This window comes from Lynx canadensis, chromosome C1, assembly GCF_007474595.2.
Source record: "Lynx canadensis isolate LIC74 chromosome C1, mLynCan4.pri.v2, whole genome shotgun sequence".
NCBI lineage: Eukaryota > Metazoa > Chordata > Mammalia > Carnivora > Felidae > Lynx > Lynx canadensis.
The window spans coordinates 213,575,159-213,589,661 of record NC_044310.1 but is presented as its reverse complement, the minus strand read 5'-3'; the positions used below and the strand labels follow the sequence as shown (position 1 = coordinate 213,589,661).

The 14,503-nt window shown below is 45.8% G+C and overlaps 1 protein-coding gene across 7 annotated transcripts in view; it reads right to left on the bottom strand.

Moving 5' to 3' along the window:
* DIS3L2 (DIS3 like 3'-5' exoribonuclease 2) overlaps positions 1-14,503 on the bottom strand; it is a 350,877-nt gene that overhangs the window by 124,426 nt on the left and 211,948 nt on the right. The window lies entirely within an intron of this gene.

The following is a 14,503-nucleotide window of genomic DNA, read 5'->3' as shown; positions in this document are numbered from 1 at the left end:
CAGCATAGAACACACTCTGCAAGATGAAGATGTCAGAGACACGCCCAGGAGTGTCTCCAAGTGGAAGGGTGCCCTGAGATGGAATTTTTTTCTTTTCCCAAATCCATGGAAAAGTTATCAGGGGTTCTCTTCTAGAACACAAGGAACAGATTTTAAACAGAGAGGTTATTTTTGGTTAAATTAAACGCTGCATGTAGACCTTATTTTTAAGCTACATGTGCCATTTGTTCCCAGCTAATGGATTAAACTTTCCTAATGAAGTCTGAGTTGCTCTTACAGAATGGTGCTCAATAATCAGGAAGGACATCCCTTTGAAACATGGCCCTTCAGAGTCCAGCTCACTGCAGTGGATGAACCAGGTAGAAGCATAACCAATGTGGTAAGAGAACGGCGGCAGGGGCGGGCCTGAATCCAGGGGTTTTAAAGTACTCTGAGATGAAGTCAAATTCCAAAAGGCTAGGGGGGGCTGAAATAGGAAAACAGCTGCAAGAGCTTCAGCTACAAAGCTGAGAAAGACAATTCGAGGTGAGAAGAATGGCTGGGAGGGGTGGTCCAGTACTGAGAAAGCAGACCTGTGCCAGGCCGCCTCCTCAAGGCATCAGGAGAAGATACAGAATTTTTGTCTCTGTGTGTACACCTGTCTGTCTGGGCCCTCCTGTGACAGAGGACAGGGACGGAGATTCGGCAGGGTAGTGATGGAGCTGTAGCAGGTTCACACAGCAAAGAGCTGTGGCGTTCTCTCCACAGTGCTTGAAGCAAGGCTCTGATTGTAAAACTTACTCCCCTACCCAACGACCTAAGTGACGAGAGCCTAGGATCCTTGCTGACGGTGTGTGTGTGTGTGTGTGTGTGTGTGTGTGTGTGTGTGTGTGTGGCGAGGGCATAGGGTAGAAGGTGGGGTCCAGCCACAGCTACAGATTGCTAGGCATGGTCACATATCCTGTGCAACGTTAGGAGCGGTGCAGAGCACAGCGTGATGTGATGCTTTAGTCCTCTCTGGGATGGGTGCTGTGGGTGCAGCAGGAGAAGCAGCAGATCAGGTCCCCTACCAGATGGCCTACTGTGGCCTCCGTGAGGATGCAGAGGTTATACCGCCACTACGGGGCACTGATAAGACAGGTCTCACACTGGGGCTTGCAGAGCAAGGCCTGGGCATATTCTTCCCTAAAGGGAGTGAACGTCCTGAATGATACTGTTCACGGGAAGGGGCAAGTCCTCAGAGGGGAAATGCAGAATGAAAGAAGGAAGCCCAAGGCCTCTTTCTAGAACCACGTAGGTCAAGACTTTCAAAGGGCAGCTGTTGAGGTGTGAGTGCCTGGATGATGCTCACAGCGTGGGGACAGGTCGGGACCCAGGTGGACAAGCCACTTCCTGATGCTTTGTGTTACTCTCTGCCGGTCTTCCTTTAGCTGTCTTCTGACCTTCAGGAAAGTCCTGTTGAAAAGTTACAGTCCAGTTTCAGTTGTGCTTGAGGTACTAAGCAAAGAATTATGGGGACCAAACTAGGACCAAAGTGGTAATGAGTTCTGTCAGCGAGCAGAGGAAGAGTGATTAGGAATAAGGAAGTGGATGTCCAAGGGGTGAATATCCATGTGGTCCAGCTGTCTCCCCATCTGAGAATCCTTCCCCTACTGCTAACCTTGGGAACTCTGAGTTTCTTTTATGAGAGAAGGCAGTTTCCTTTTTGCTGGCCCCTTGGTAGTAAAGGCTTTCAAGCAATTCTTGGCCCTCCGGTGGGTCGCCTGCAGGTCAGTATGGCCACATTTCAGAGTTAGGGAGCTCCTCGATGGCATGAGGAAAGTGGTCGGGGTAGAAACCCTTAACTGCTACGTAAGGGAGCATTATGTATTCTGTGTGGAAGGTAGGTAAACTCAGCCTTGAGGAGGTAGGTAACTCACTATTCCATCAAGCATTAATAGGAAGCCTAACATCAGGTATATTCTGATTTATGCCATTCATCTGAGTAGGTGCTGAAAATTTTCGAATGTATTGGGTTTTTAAGTTAAAAGTGTTTCTGTATTTATTTCTCATTTAATTGCACTGTAATCCAAGAAATAATGTGTATGATACCAATGACTCTTAAAAACATGTGTAACACAAAGTCATTTTTCACGTTTTCTGTGTGCTTGATAGCAATGTGTTATCTTCACTTGTGGGTCCAGTATTCCAGATATGGTTATTAGAGCTAGCCTGTTAACTGTGCTATTCAAATTTTCTATAGTTTGAATGAATTTCCGGTCTGTTTGAACTATTATTTCCTGGGGAAGGTCTATTAAATTAACTCACTATGAAGCTGAATTTATCAATTTCTTCTTGTATTTTGGTCAACTGTTATTTTAAATATTTTGAAGCTATATTATTTAGTAATATATATTGAGACATATTTTCCCAATGAAGTGATCCTTCTAATCATCATTTAGTGGCTCTCTTTACATTTAGTAATGTCTTCTATCTGAAAATCTATTTACCAAATATTAATAAAAAATACACTACCTCTTTTTTAATAATTTATTTTTTATTATTTTTTAATGTTTATTTTTGAGAGAGAGAGAGAGAGAGACAGACAGACAGACAGCATGAGCGGGGGAGGGGCAGAGCGAGAGGGAGACACAGAATCCGAAACAGGCTCCAGGCTCCGAGCTGTCAGCACAGAGTCTAACATGGGGCTCGAACTCACTAGTTGTGAGATCATGACCTGAGCTGAACTCGGACATGTAACTGACTGAGCCACCCAGGCGTCCTGTAATCTCTCTTTTGCTTAGTATGTTACTGGTATCACTTTTCCCACCTTTTTACATGTAATCTTTGTGACTTCATGTTGATTTATCCACTCTAAAAGTCTTTGCTTTTAAACTATGGAGTAAAATTTGATGTGCTTATTAATTTGGCACCTTCATATGTGCTTTTTATTTGTCCTGCTTCTATTTTTTTCCTCTTGTCTTCTTTTAGATTGAAGTGTTTTTGTTTTTCTCCTTCCATTGGCCTCACTCTACTGGCTGGGAAGTTATTTACTGTATTTTTACTATTATTTAAAAGACATTTGAAATGTTTATGAATATGAACACTATAAATACAGCACATATGATATATAAAATATAAAATAATGGAGAAGCTGAATATTAAAAATCGTATGTTTATATGTTTCAAACATATGTAATTCTGTTCCAAAGTTAGTCCTAACACGCCAAATTTTTTTCAAATATTAATGGGTTTTGGAAGAAGACCCTTGGCTTGACAATTAATAGCACTCTAATACTAGAAAAATGAAAATAAGCTCTAAGAGCCATGTTTGGGATTTTGTGTCTATTTTTTTAAGATTTTCACTTTGGCATGGCCTAAAGTAAAAATAGGAGCTTGTCTTATTCAAGCAAATGAATTCTGCTTTTCACTGTGACAGCATGAAAGGCACAGCAGAGTCTGGCTACTCATTTTGTGTATTTCTTAGAGGAGTAGAGGGGGCTTCTATTGTTACAACTACAGCAGACAATTCTCACATTTGGTTCAGTACTTGTACCCACAGTATATGTTCATATGCTATGTCATCTTACACCTTCCCTTTATCTAAAACATTTGTGAAGATAATCTTTATAGGCTCTCCTTTTCTAATACAAGCACTTAAAGTTATAAAAATTTTCCTCTAAAAAAGCTAAAATTGCTTTGCATGTTTCTTCACTTTTATATAAACTTACATTTACTAGAACTTTCTCTTTGACAAATCTTTTTTTTTTTTTTTCAACGTTTTATTTTTATTTATTGGGACAGAGAGAGACAGAGCATGAACGGGGGAGGGGCCGAGAGAGAGGGAGACACAGAATCGGAAACAGGCTCCAGGCTCTGAGCCATCAGCCCAGAGCCCGACGCGGGGCTCGAACTCACAGACCGCGAGATCGTGACCTGGCTGAAGTCGGACGCTTAACCGACTGCGCCACCCAGGCGCCCCATCTCTTTGACAAATCTTTAAAGTTTTGGTCAAGGGTTATTTCCTCTAGGAAGCATATGCTTTTTTTTTTTTTTTCAACGTTTTATTATTAAGAGAGAGCGCAAGCGGGGGAAGGACAGAGAGAGAGAGAAAGAGAGAGAGAGAGAGAGAGAGAGAGAGAGAGACAGAAGATCCAAAGCAGGCTAACAGCAGCAAGCCCGAAGCGGGGCTTGAACTCATGAACTGCAAGATTATGACCTGAGTGGAAGTCGGACACCGAACAGACTGAGCCACCCAGGTGCCCCCAGAATATTCTTATGATTCCTTCTGCCTGGCTTCTAGAAACGCTGTCTACCTGGTACCATGCTAAACTAAGCACCTGGCTTGGAATTTTGTGGACAATGCAGACAGTGTTGATTGAGGCCCTGAGCAAACTGTCTGGGTCACAGGCATCAGAAGATACCATTAGGTTAGCTACTTTAGCACACATATTCTTCTTTGGTTATCTGCTCTTGGCCAGCTTAGCCATTAATTTTTAAAAGATGCATTGTTTAAAGAGTTTTAATGAAGAAGGGTTTTTCAGGCTATCCATTCTACAATCTGACTAAAAATGTAAGTGATATGCAAATATTGTATATATACCTGCGTGTGCATTTTTCTGAAAAGAGAGTCTGTTGCTATCATGAGATTCTCAAAGGCACCTGTGACCCTAAAGAGATTAAAATCACTGCCATATGTTCTGTTTCAGCCTTACGCAAACTAAAATAGCAGATTTTATCTGATGTTTCACAGATCTCAAAGCAAGAGGAAATTCTGCAGATAAATTCTGCATCTCGTTTTCAAAATGTCACCTGATTTCTATGTTCTGGTATTACCTCAGTGTTATCTCCATATACCAATGGAAACTCTGAGTGTTCCCAAGAGAGTGGCATTAAAAACAAACTTATTTCCAATGTCTCAATATACCATTAAGACTTAACTGATACCAACTTTCTGTTTCACCAAATTGATGGATGAACATATTGCCACTGCAGATGTACTTGGTTGTTAAAAAGCCTTTTCTTTTTATTTATTTTAAATTTTATGTTTATTTATTATTGAGAGATAGGAAGAGACAGAGTGTGAGCAGCGGGGGGGGCAGAGAGAGGGAGACACAGATTCTGAAGCAGGCTCCAGGTTCTGAGCTGTCAGCACAGAGCCCGACGCAGGGCTCGAACTCACAGACTGCGAGATCATGACCTAAGTCAAAGTCGGGTGCTTAACTGACTGAACCATACAGGCACCCCAAAGAGCCTTTTCTTAACTAGCAAGGCTGTTTGCCAATAGAATTACAGAAAAACAAATTCTGGCTTTTGTATCACAAACTTTTTTTCTGTTTGTTTGCTTGTTTACTATCATGTTAAGGTTCATTCAGGAAGTTAATTTTATCAGGAAATTAGTACTCGTTGAATTTGGAAGTGGCCAGGATACAGACTGGAGAGAGACAGAGAGAAATGGCAAAATAACACCACGAAACAAGTTGCTGTGAAGCCTGTAGGCACGAAATGAGAGAGCAGAGTGGGCCACGCAGAAGACTCACACAAGAGGAGATGAGGAAGTGAGCCTCACGTACGCCAATCCACAGAGCTGGGGGAACAAATATCACAAACACAAGATGTAATTCAGTGATCTCAGCACCACTGAGACGTGATGAGAAGGACTGAAAGACTTGATTGTGATGGGAAAAAGATACAACTAATTCCAAAGAAACAGACTTGTTTTAAGAGAGCATGTGGAGTTGGCTTATATGTCAGCATATAAGCCCATGGGCAACCCACATACCTAAGGGCAGATGCGTACTGAAAATAAAAAGGGCAAGGTAACAAATAGAAAAAGCACACGGAAAGTATAAGACAGGTTGCCTGGTTAGATTGATGAGATGGAATATAGGAAATCATGCATGATACTCTGGATATAGAGATATCAAGGAATGCCCTGCTCTTAGGAAACAAGCAAAAAGGGGAATTAAATCCAGAGACGCTGATGTTTATGGCTGCATGAAAGACATGAAGAAAATGTGCTAACAGGATAGGAACAATTCATTTCGCCAGGAAGAAAGAAAAGAAAGGAAAGTTCTATCTTGCTGTCGGAGTCCAACACAGAAGTAGGCAGGAAGGCCAGGCATTCTACGTAGAGGGCAAAGGGCAGGCTCAGAGGCTGTGGTTATGCAGAGCCTGGAGTGGCCAGCTATTACTAGGGGTGGGTGTGTGCCTGCACGTATGTGCACGCGTGCGTGTGGGCGTGGTGCGCACATGCATGTTGGGAGGTGGGGAAGGTGGGAGAGGAAGTGCTGGTGACTGATCTTAAAGAACTTGGATAACAAAGCTCTACTAAAAATAGTGAGGAGATTTTCAAACAGAAAAGCAATCTGATCTGGTTCTGTGTGTATGTAATAGAAAAGATACCTGGGTAGAAGGTGGAAGATAGACAGGGAGGCGGGAAGGAAATTATTGAAAAGGCTGTGACAACAGTGCTGAGAAGAAGGGGAATCAAGTGTGATTCCGGGATTCCTTCAAAAAAAAAAACTTCGGTTGACCAGGTGGCAGGTGATGTCTTTATAAAAGGAGGGGACAGAGAAGAAGCAGGTTCAGAGGAGAAGCAAGGTCCTAGCAGCCTTGTCCTGGTGCCTGTCATGCTCACCCTCCCAGCAAACCCCCAGATTTGGACCACTGCAACTTCTCCCTCACCTAGGGGGCTGAGGATTACTGAAGAAAATCACCTGGACCTGGTAGCATTCCAACTCAGCATTCCTGAAGAGTGCTCCCTAAAGCTCTGTGCAACGGGATCCTGGTCAGCTCCCTCCCGTACCCTTTTCTCTGTCCCCACCCCCCCCGGACCCCCCAAACCCCTTCCCTGCACCCCGCCCCCGGCCCTCAGTAGGTGTTCCACTTCCTCTCCCTGTTAAAAGGGATCTTATCAGGTGTAAAGGAGCAAGTGCCTGAGTCCTCTTGGTCTCAAAGGAAGGGGTGTTCACTATCCATGTCTTGGCCTCGCTCTGCACTTACACTCTGAATCACTCCCGCCTTCTTCTTCAAGGCCTTGAAAAATAATCAACTCATCTCTTTCCTATGTTTTCCATTTTTCCTTCTCCAAAGTCTCTTATCTCCCAACACAGAGACATCTTAAAAATCAATTCCATCTTAAAAGCAATGAAAAAGCCTCCTCTGATCGTGTCCTCCCTGCCTCTCGTACCTTTCACAGCCAAGCTTCCCCAAGAAAGCAATCGCCATTCCTGTTTTCCACTCTGTCCTCCACCACCCACAGCCTGGCTTCCCCTCCTGGAAGCCACTGACAGTAGAGTAGTTTCACCAAGGTCATCAACAGGATCCTACTTGCCAAGCCCAAAGACGTTTACAGTTCTCTTCTATGTGGCTTTCCTGCATCCTTTGTGACTCTCTGCCATTTAGCCCGCTCTGCCTGTCTCCTCTCCCTTCCCTGTTTGCCTCCAATCCCCACAGCCTCATCCGGGGGGGTTTTCTGTTGGGCCTCTCTCCCAGGGTTCAGGCTGGTCTTCCTCTCAGTCTGACTTCTCCTGGGTCACCTGTCCCAGGCCCACACACTGAAGGCTCCCAGATCCCATCTCCAGCCTTAACCCTGTTCCTTATCCCCTGGGTATTTCTACCCGGATGTCTCCCAGGGACTGCAAACTCAGCCTGTGCTGATCAGAACTCACGGTCTTTCCCCCCAAAACCAGCTCCCCTCAATATTTCCTACTGAAGGGCATTACAGTCCACCCAGTGCCGACGCCCAAGCCAGAAGCTTAGATAACATTCTAGATTCTTCTCTTACCTCCACTATCAAAAGTTTAACAACTCATCCATTCATTCACTCAACAAACATCTGCATGTGTGCCGACTATGTGGCACCCAGTGCTCTGGGCACTGAGGGGTCAGCAGTGAACAAACGACGTCCTTGCTCTCATAAAGATTTCCATCCAGTGGGGCAGACCCACGCAAACGTCTTAAAGACAATCAGAAGGCGGTGGTGTAGATGAGACTGGTGACAAGGGTGGTCAGGAAGGGCCTCCCTGAGATGACATCTGAGCAGAACCTAAGAGCCGGGAAGGAACTGGAGAAGAGGGATTTGGACAGAGGGAAACTAAGTGCAGAAGTGCTGAGGCAGGAACAGCCGGGCACATCTGAGGGACAACAAAGAGGCCATGCGGCTGGAGGGGAGCAAGTAAGAGAGGCACTGTGGGGAGCAATGTCAGAGGATTAGAGTTAGCGGTCAGTCAGAGTCAAGCCCTGGGTTTGCATCCTTAGTGCGACGGGAGCCTCGGAGGGAGTGAAGCAGGGAATGACCTTGATGGGATGGACGTTTTGTAAGGACTGCCTTGACTTCAATACATGGGAAGAAAAGGGCAGACTTGGGAGACCAGTTAAGATGCTCCTGCAGTTGCCCAGACCCCGAGCCCTGCCCTGATCTCCCTTCCCGGCTAATGCCTCCCTCCAGTTCTGGCTGCACGCCTTTGCCATGGTTGGGCACTCTCCACCTCTTACCTAGACCATTTCAATGCCATTGCTCTAATCCAGGCTCCTCACTGCTGCCAGAGTGATCTCTCCAACCTGCAAGTTGGATCCTGACTCTCTCCCGCTTAAGACTCTTTGCTCACCATTGCCCTCAGGACAAAACTCCTTCCCAGAGCCTGCAAGCCCCTTTCCCGACTACCTCACAGACTCCTCCCATCCCACCATGTTCCGGCCACACTGACTTTTGGGTTCCTTTCAAGACCAAAGTCTTTGTGCCTCAGAGCCTCCACATATTCCATTCCCTTAGCCTGAAATGTTCTTTCTCCCCATTCTTCATCTGGGCTTACCCCCGTTTATTCTCAAGCGTCGGTTAAAATGTTTCTGTCTGTCCCCCACCCAGCTCCCACATCCAAACTATGGTCATTCCCACATTTACTTATTCCATTTTACTTGATATTAACCTAGAGACGACAGGAAGCTGGGTCAAGTGTTTTCCGCTATTGTATATCTAGCTGGGTCCTTGATCTTATTTCTTGAATGACAGATGCTGTTGTTCTCCAAGTTAAAATGCTGTCTTCTCCACAAAATCTAAACTTTCCAGCAGGGCCTGCAAAGGAATTCATGGTCTCCTCCCTGCTTTATCCACAACTATCACCTCACCCGAACCTCACGCTCCCAGTATTTCAAGCGCTGTGTAGTTCCCTCTAGAACACCATGCTTTTGTCACCTGGGGCTTTGCATACACTCTTCCCTCTGCCTGGAAGGCCATTCCCCTCAAGCACCTGCAAACACCCGCAAAGATTCACTGAGCGCCTATGCTGAGCCTGGCGTCTGTGGCAGCGAATGGTGGGCAGACAGACAGAACCAAGATTAGTAAATCAATAATGGGTGATGAGTGGTGGGGAAAGAGATCAAGTAGGAAAGGAGAGGGAGTGGGGGCAGGGTGAATAAGGCAAGGGAGGGCCTTACTGAGAAAGCGACCAGTCAAATCTCGAGTCAGCCACATAGCTCTCGTGGGAAACAGGGCTGTACGCAAAGGGGCCGCAAATGCAAGGACAAGGAGCATGGGGTGGAGGAGAATGGCCTGGAAGCTATGCAGACTCTCGAGAGGAGAGAGACTGAGAAAGGAAGGCTAAAGAAAGTACCTGGACAAAAGTAGTCCAAACATTAGAACCAAGAGCAAGCAGGGCTTTCTGAATCCAAAGAAAAGCGGGTTTCAAGAAGGAAGAACAAAGAGGTGCACAGATTTGGGGGGACCTGAGGTCAGGGACAACCTATTGCGCTGAACTTCCTGAAGCCATGTTGCAAAGGGAAGGAAGTGAGAAAGTAGCAGCAGCCAGTTCCGAAGATTCTTTCAAGATGTCCTGATGGACACACGCAGGTGAAAGTTCCTGAGGTGGAGCAGAGCTGAGGAAAGGTTTTGTAGGATGAAGGAGACTGAAGTTTGTATAGAGAGAGGAGGAAGCCAGACCAAAGAGAAATGTAAAGGGCTGGGGTGAGTGAGTGGTGGGGTAAGATATGCCCAGAAGGGAGAGCAGAGCCTGGGAGCACAGGGGGCGGGGGGTCCAGCCTGGTTGCTAGGATTCACCCAGACGTTCACTCACAAGCTCCAGGACTTCCATGCTCTCTTTTCCTTCCCAGAGGCAGAGCCAGAGACGTCCTGTCAGCAGTTTGCCGTCTAAAATGACTACCACCCATCGTATTGGTCAGATTCTCTGGTCTAAGCCTGGAATACAGTGGTACAGTGTCTCCAGCTCCTTCTTCCTCACTGCCTCCGAAGGCACTCATTGTAACAAGAAACTCTCAGCAGGTGACAAATAGAACCACACGGGAAGTTACTGAGTTTAGGAATCCTATGAAATTCTCACAGGCTTTGCTTCTAGTCTCTTCTTCCCATTCCCTGAGACACTGCTCCCTACTCCTTCCTCCTCACAGAAGGGAAAGCCATGCAACCAGGAAGGCAACAGAGGCAAACCAGGCCAGAAGACTGGCGCCCCCTACAGCAAAGTAAGTAACCTGCATTCCTGAGACCTCTCAGGCTGGATGACTTCTGTTTATCTGAGCATTTTCTTACACCTGGACAGTAGGTCGGATCCTGCTTTCTTTGAGTCAGATGGCTGCGCTCTGTGGGGACAGGAAACGTGAGCAGTTGGTTGAATAGAGGGGTGTGCTCCTTGGGCGGGGATTTCATTGAATAGAGGGGTGTGCTCCTTGGGCGGGGATTTCATGGCTCAGCGAAGAAAGCAGAAAGGGGAGAGACAGGTGAGAGGGATGTGACTATGGGTATCCAGCCCAGGCATTCCCTCCAGACTTCCGCTAAGTTGTGGTTAAGGTGTAGACTCCTCAGAAAGCCTCAAGGAGGAATGGGTTGTTTGTTTGTTTGTTTGTTCTTATTCATTCATCCATTCACTCATCCCCCCCCCCCCAGTGGTTTCTGGTATATTGAGAGTTGTGCAACTACCACCCATCTAATTTCAGAACATTTTCATCACCCCAAAAAGAACCCTCACACCCATTAGCAGTCATTCCCCATTCCCCCCTTTCCCCAGCCCAAATCCTTCATGTCTAAGGCCTTCCTAGCACAATCCTGCCACGTCTAAAGGCAGAGCGCTCATTAGAGAATAAAACATTGGAAAAAGCAGCTGTGAGACAGGCAGTGAACATCAATTTCCTGCAGGATCTGGTGGGAGCCTGAATCAGCTAAGCTGAGTAAAGGTCCTGCCTAACAATTTCCTCTTGAGACTAAAGCAAAGCGAGAAGGCTCGTCTCACTGAAGAGAACGGGTGCCTGTTCCTCTGGACTTGGGTCAGCCCAGGAAGAAGCAACTGGCTGGGAGAGTCACCAGGCCCTGATGGCCATGGAGAAGTCTGGATAGAGGCTGCCATGTACCTCAGACCTCATCAAGGCGGAAGTGACTCCATGACATGGGAAACAGGCTCAAGCTTTAAAAGCTACAGCACGTGGAAGAATATATATATGTTATATATTATTATATATTTATTTATATATAATGTATAAATATATACGTATATTTTTATATATATATATTTGTACCCCACGTCCTCTGAAAAGGTTGCTTAGCTGAGAAGTTGTGAAGCAGATACACAAGACAGCTGCTATCTAGTGCCTCGGGCGTGGTCACATGACAGACAAGACTTGTTCTCTGGACTCCAGTAGGTACGGATGGGACCCAAGGAAAGAAAAGTGTTGGAAGACAGCAATATTTCAGCTCATTACAGGGAAGGGTTTCCTAACAGTCATGCAATCTGAAGGCCAAATGGGCTGCCGGCAAGGTAGAGCGTTAAAAGGCAATCTGGGGGGCGCCTGGGGGGCGCAGTCGGTTAAGCGTCCGACTTCAGCCAGGTCACGATCTCGCGGTCCGTGAGTTCGAGCCCCGCGTCGGGCTCTGGGCTGATGGCTCGGAGCCTGGAGCCTGTTTCCGGTTCTGTGTCTCCCTCTCTCTCTGCCCCTCCCCCGTTCATGCTCTGTCTCTCTCTGTCCCACAAATAAAAATAAACGTTGAAAAAAAAAATTAAAAAAAAAAAAGGCAATCTGGATGTTCAATAAGTGGATGCTGTGGAGGTAATGTGAAAAACAGAGGGTGATGTGACAACTGTGGCATTCCCGCACTTGAGGGGTGAGGTCGACTGTGAGGTGTGTTGCAAGTGATCTGTTCCAGTAATAAAACGAGGGAGGGTGTGATTTGCTGTCTTTAGATTCTGGGTTATCACTATACTGCCACTCTCATTCACTTGCGTTATTCAGTATTTTCTCGAGCAAAAGTGAATTGCTCTGCGTTAAAGTTAGTGCGCTGGGTGACGCCCGGGGAATGTTCCACTCAAATGTACTTGTAGGCTCCCGGAGGTGGGGAATTCGCAGGCTAGATGACGGGAGAATCCCTTCCAGAGCAGAGATTTCTTGAGGGTAGGGGGCACCCCTCATCAGCCTGCCAGCATAACCCTCACATACCGGGGAGCAGGTGTCACTGCCTTTCCGCAGAATTTATCTGCAGACTGTGGGGTCTAAGTCTCGCACCTATAGGAGACACTGGTAACAAGTCCTGAGGGGACATCGGAATTCTACAGAATGGGACAGTGAGGACTAAATTGAGTTGCATCTGTCGGCAGGTTTTATTTGCACAGAACAGTCATTCAGATGATTTCAACAGGACCAAAGGAAAGTCTGGCCTCGAAACTTTCTTTAAATAAAAATGGTTATAGATGATGTAAATATGGCCAGAAAACATTATTTGCTTCTTGAAACATTAAACATTTTTTCCTCTCAGCAAAAATTGACATGAACTGCTAACTAACGGAACCTGAACTGAGCCAACCTCACCCCAATCCAAACTGGAATTGACTTTCAGTTTTCATCTCCCTGGATAAATAGCTTTGGCAGAAACCATTGTCACAAAGGCCAACTGTAGAAGTGCCACCATAAAAGCGCTTGACTGACCAACCCTCGCCTTTTCAGATTCTTCTCTGACTCCTTTTCCATGTCCTTTTTCTGCTGCTCTGCCAAAGGACCACATGTTAATTACTCCTCTGGAATGCGAGAATAACTAAGCAGATACAAGGTATCTGATCACCTGGTGCAGTGCGCTACTGGGCAGCCTGTGATTTCTGGCACCTCATAATTTTTTTTTATTACAAAAATTTTTTCATTATAAAACTATTATTACCACATTATAAAAGCTTGGAAACCAGAGAAAAGACCAAAAAACACTTATGATCCCATTATCCTAAAAAAATTGCTGTTTGCACTCTGGTGTGTTGTCTACTTTCCTTCAGGGCTCTCTGTGTATGTGGTTATAGGGCTTATTTGTACCCTGCCTCCTCTGGAGAAGGATGTGCAGCAGCTTAGGTAAATGAGCATCACCAGAAAGACAACTCCACGTAGACACAATCTCTCCCTAACCAGCTCGTCCTCCCGACGTCCTGGTTTCTAACTTGTAAATTCCAGTTCCCCATCATCCAGGTTGCAACTTTTGTTCCCTCTCGGACTCCTCTCCCTCAACCCCCGTGTCCGTTTGCATTGATTCTTCTGTCATTCGCCCTTTCTCACATCTGCCCTCCCCACCCTCCTTCACACTGCCACCAACCCCAGTCCAATTTATCACCCATTTCCCTAAGTGATTACAATGCTTCTCTGCCTCTACTTCCTCTCCTCTTCCTTCGTCTTGTACGGTTGAATTATTTTCCTTATTTTGACTGCTCTCCTTGAACAAGAGATTGAAAACAACTGGTTTTCGGTGGTCTGACAAAGAACATTCTCTGGTTGGAAATTTATAAACACGTACAATTTGTCCCCCGTCTACTCTTCCTGCCCTGTCTTCTACCAATTCCCTACGTGAAACCTGTGCTGCTAATCAGCTGCCCTAGACAGGAGACGTAGTAGGTGGTAGGTAGAGTGAGCAGGGCAGGACACGTGCTTGCTCCCTGGTATCCCTGTGAGGAGAATACCATCCAGGCCAGCCAAGACGCACTAACGGGCATTGGACCTATCCTTGTGTCATTAACGACCATAAAGGGGACACAATAAAGGAAACAACTGTTTCCAAGCATGAGGCTAAACAGAGCAGGGCTGCGAACCTGGAGAGAAGAGAAATACAGAGGTGAGGTCTATTGTCACCTGGCTTCCTGCTTCCTGGGGGCACTTTTCACACTGGAGGTCAGGGGAGTGGACTCACAGAGAGCGATATGTTCAAGCCTTTGCACTTAGCAAATATTGCTCAGAAGATGAGAAACCAACCCAGTGTGTGTTTTTTTTAAGTAGGCTGCTTACATTCTGGATTTTAAAAGTATATCATTGCTCTAAAACTTTTTTGGGGACTTTTCTCTTTTTAATGTTGTATCTTTCTTTCCATTTTTTTTTAGTTGAAAATACTGAGCAATCTTGCCTAGAGTTTCAAGGAGGACTCCTACTAAAAGACAATAAAAGCATTTTTAGGTAATGATGTTTTCTGTCTCTCAGCCTTGTTTCTACTAATCTTCACAGCCTACACTAGTAAAGAAGAGATCACACACTGAACCTATGGAGTTTTGCGTTAATGAACTACACGAACACCTCTGCAACG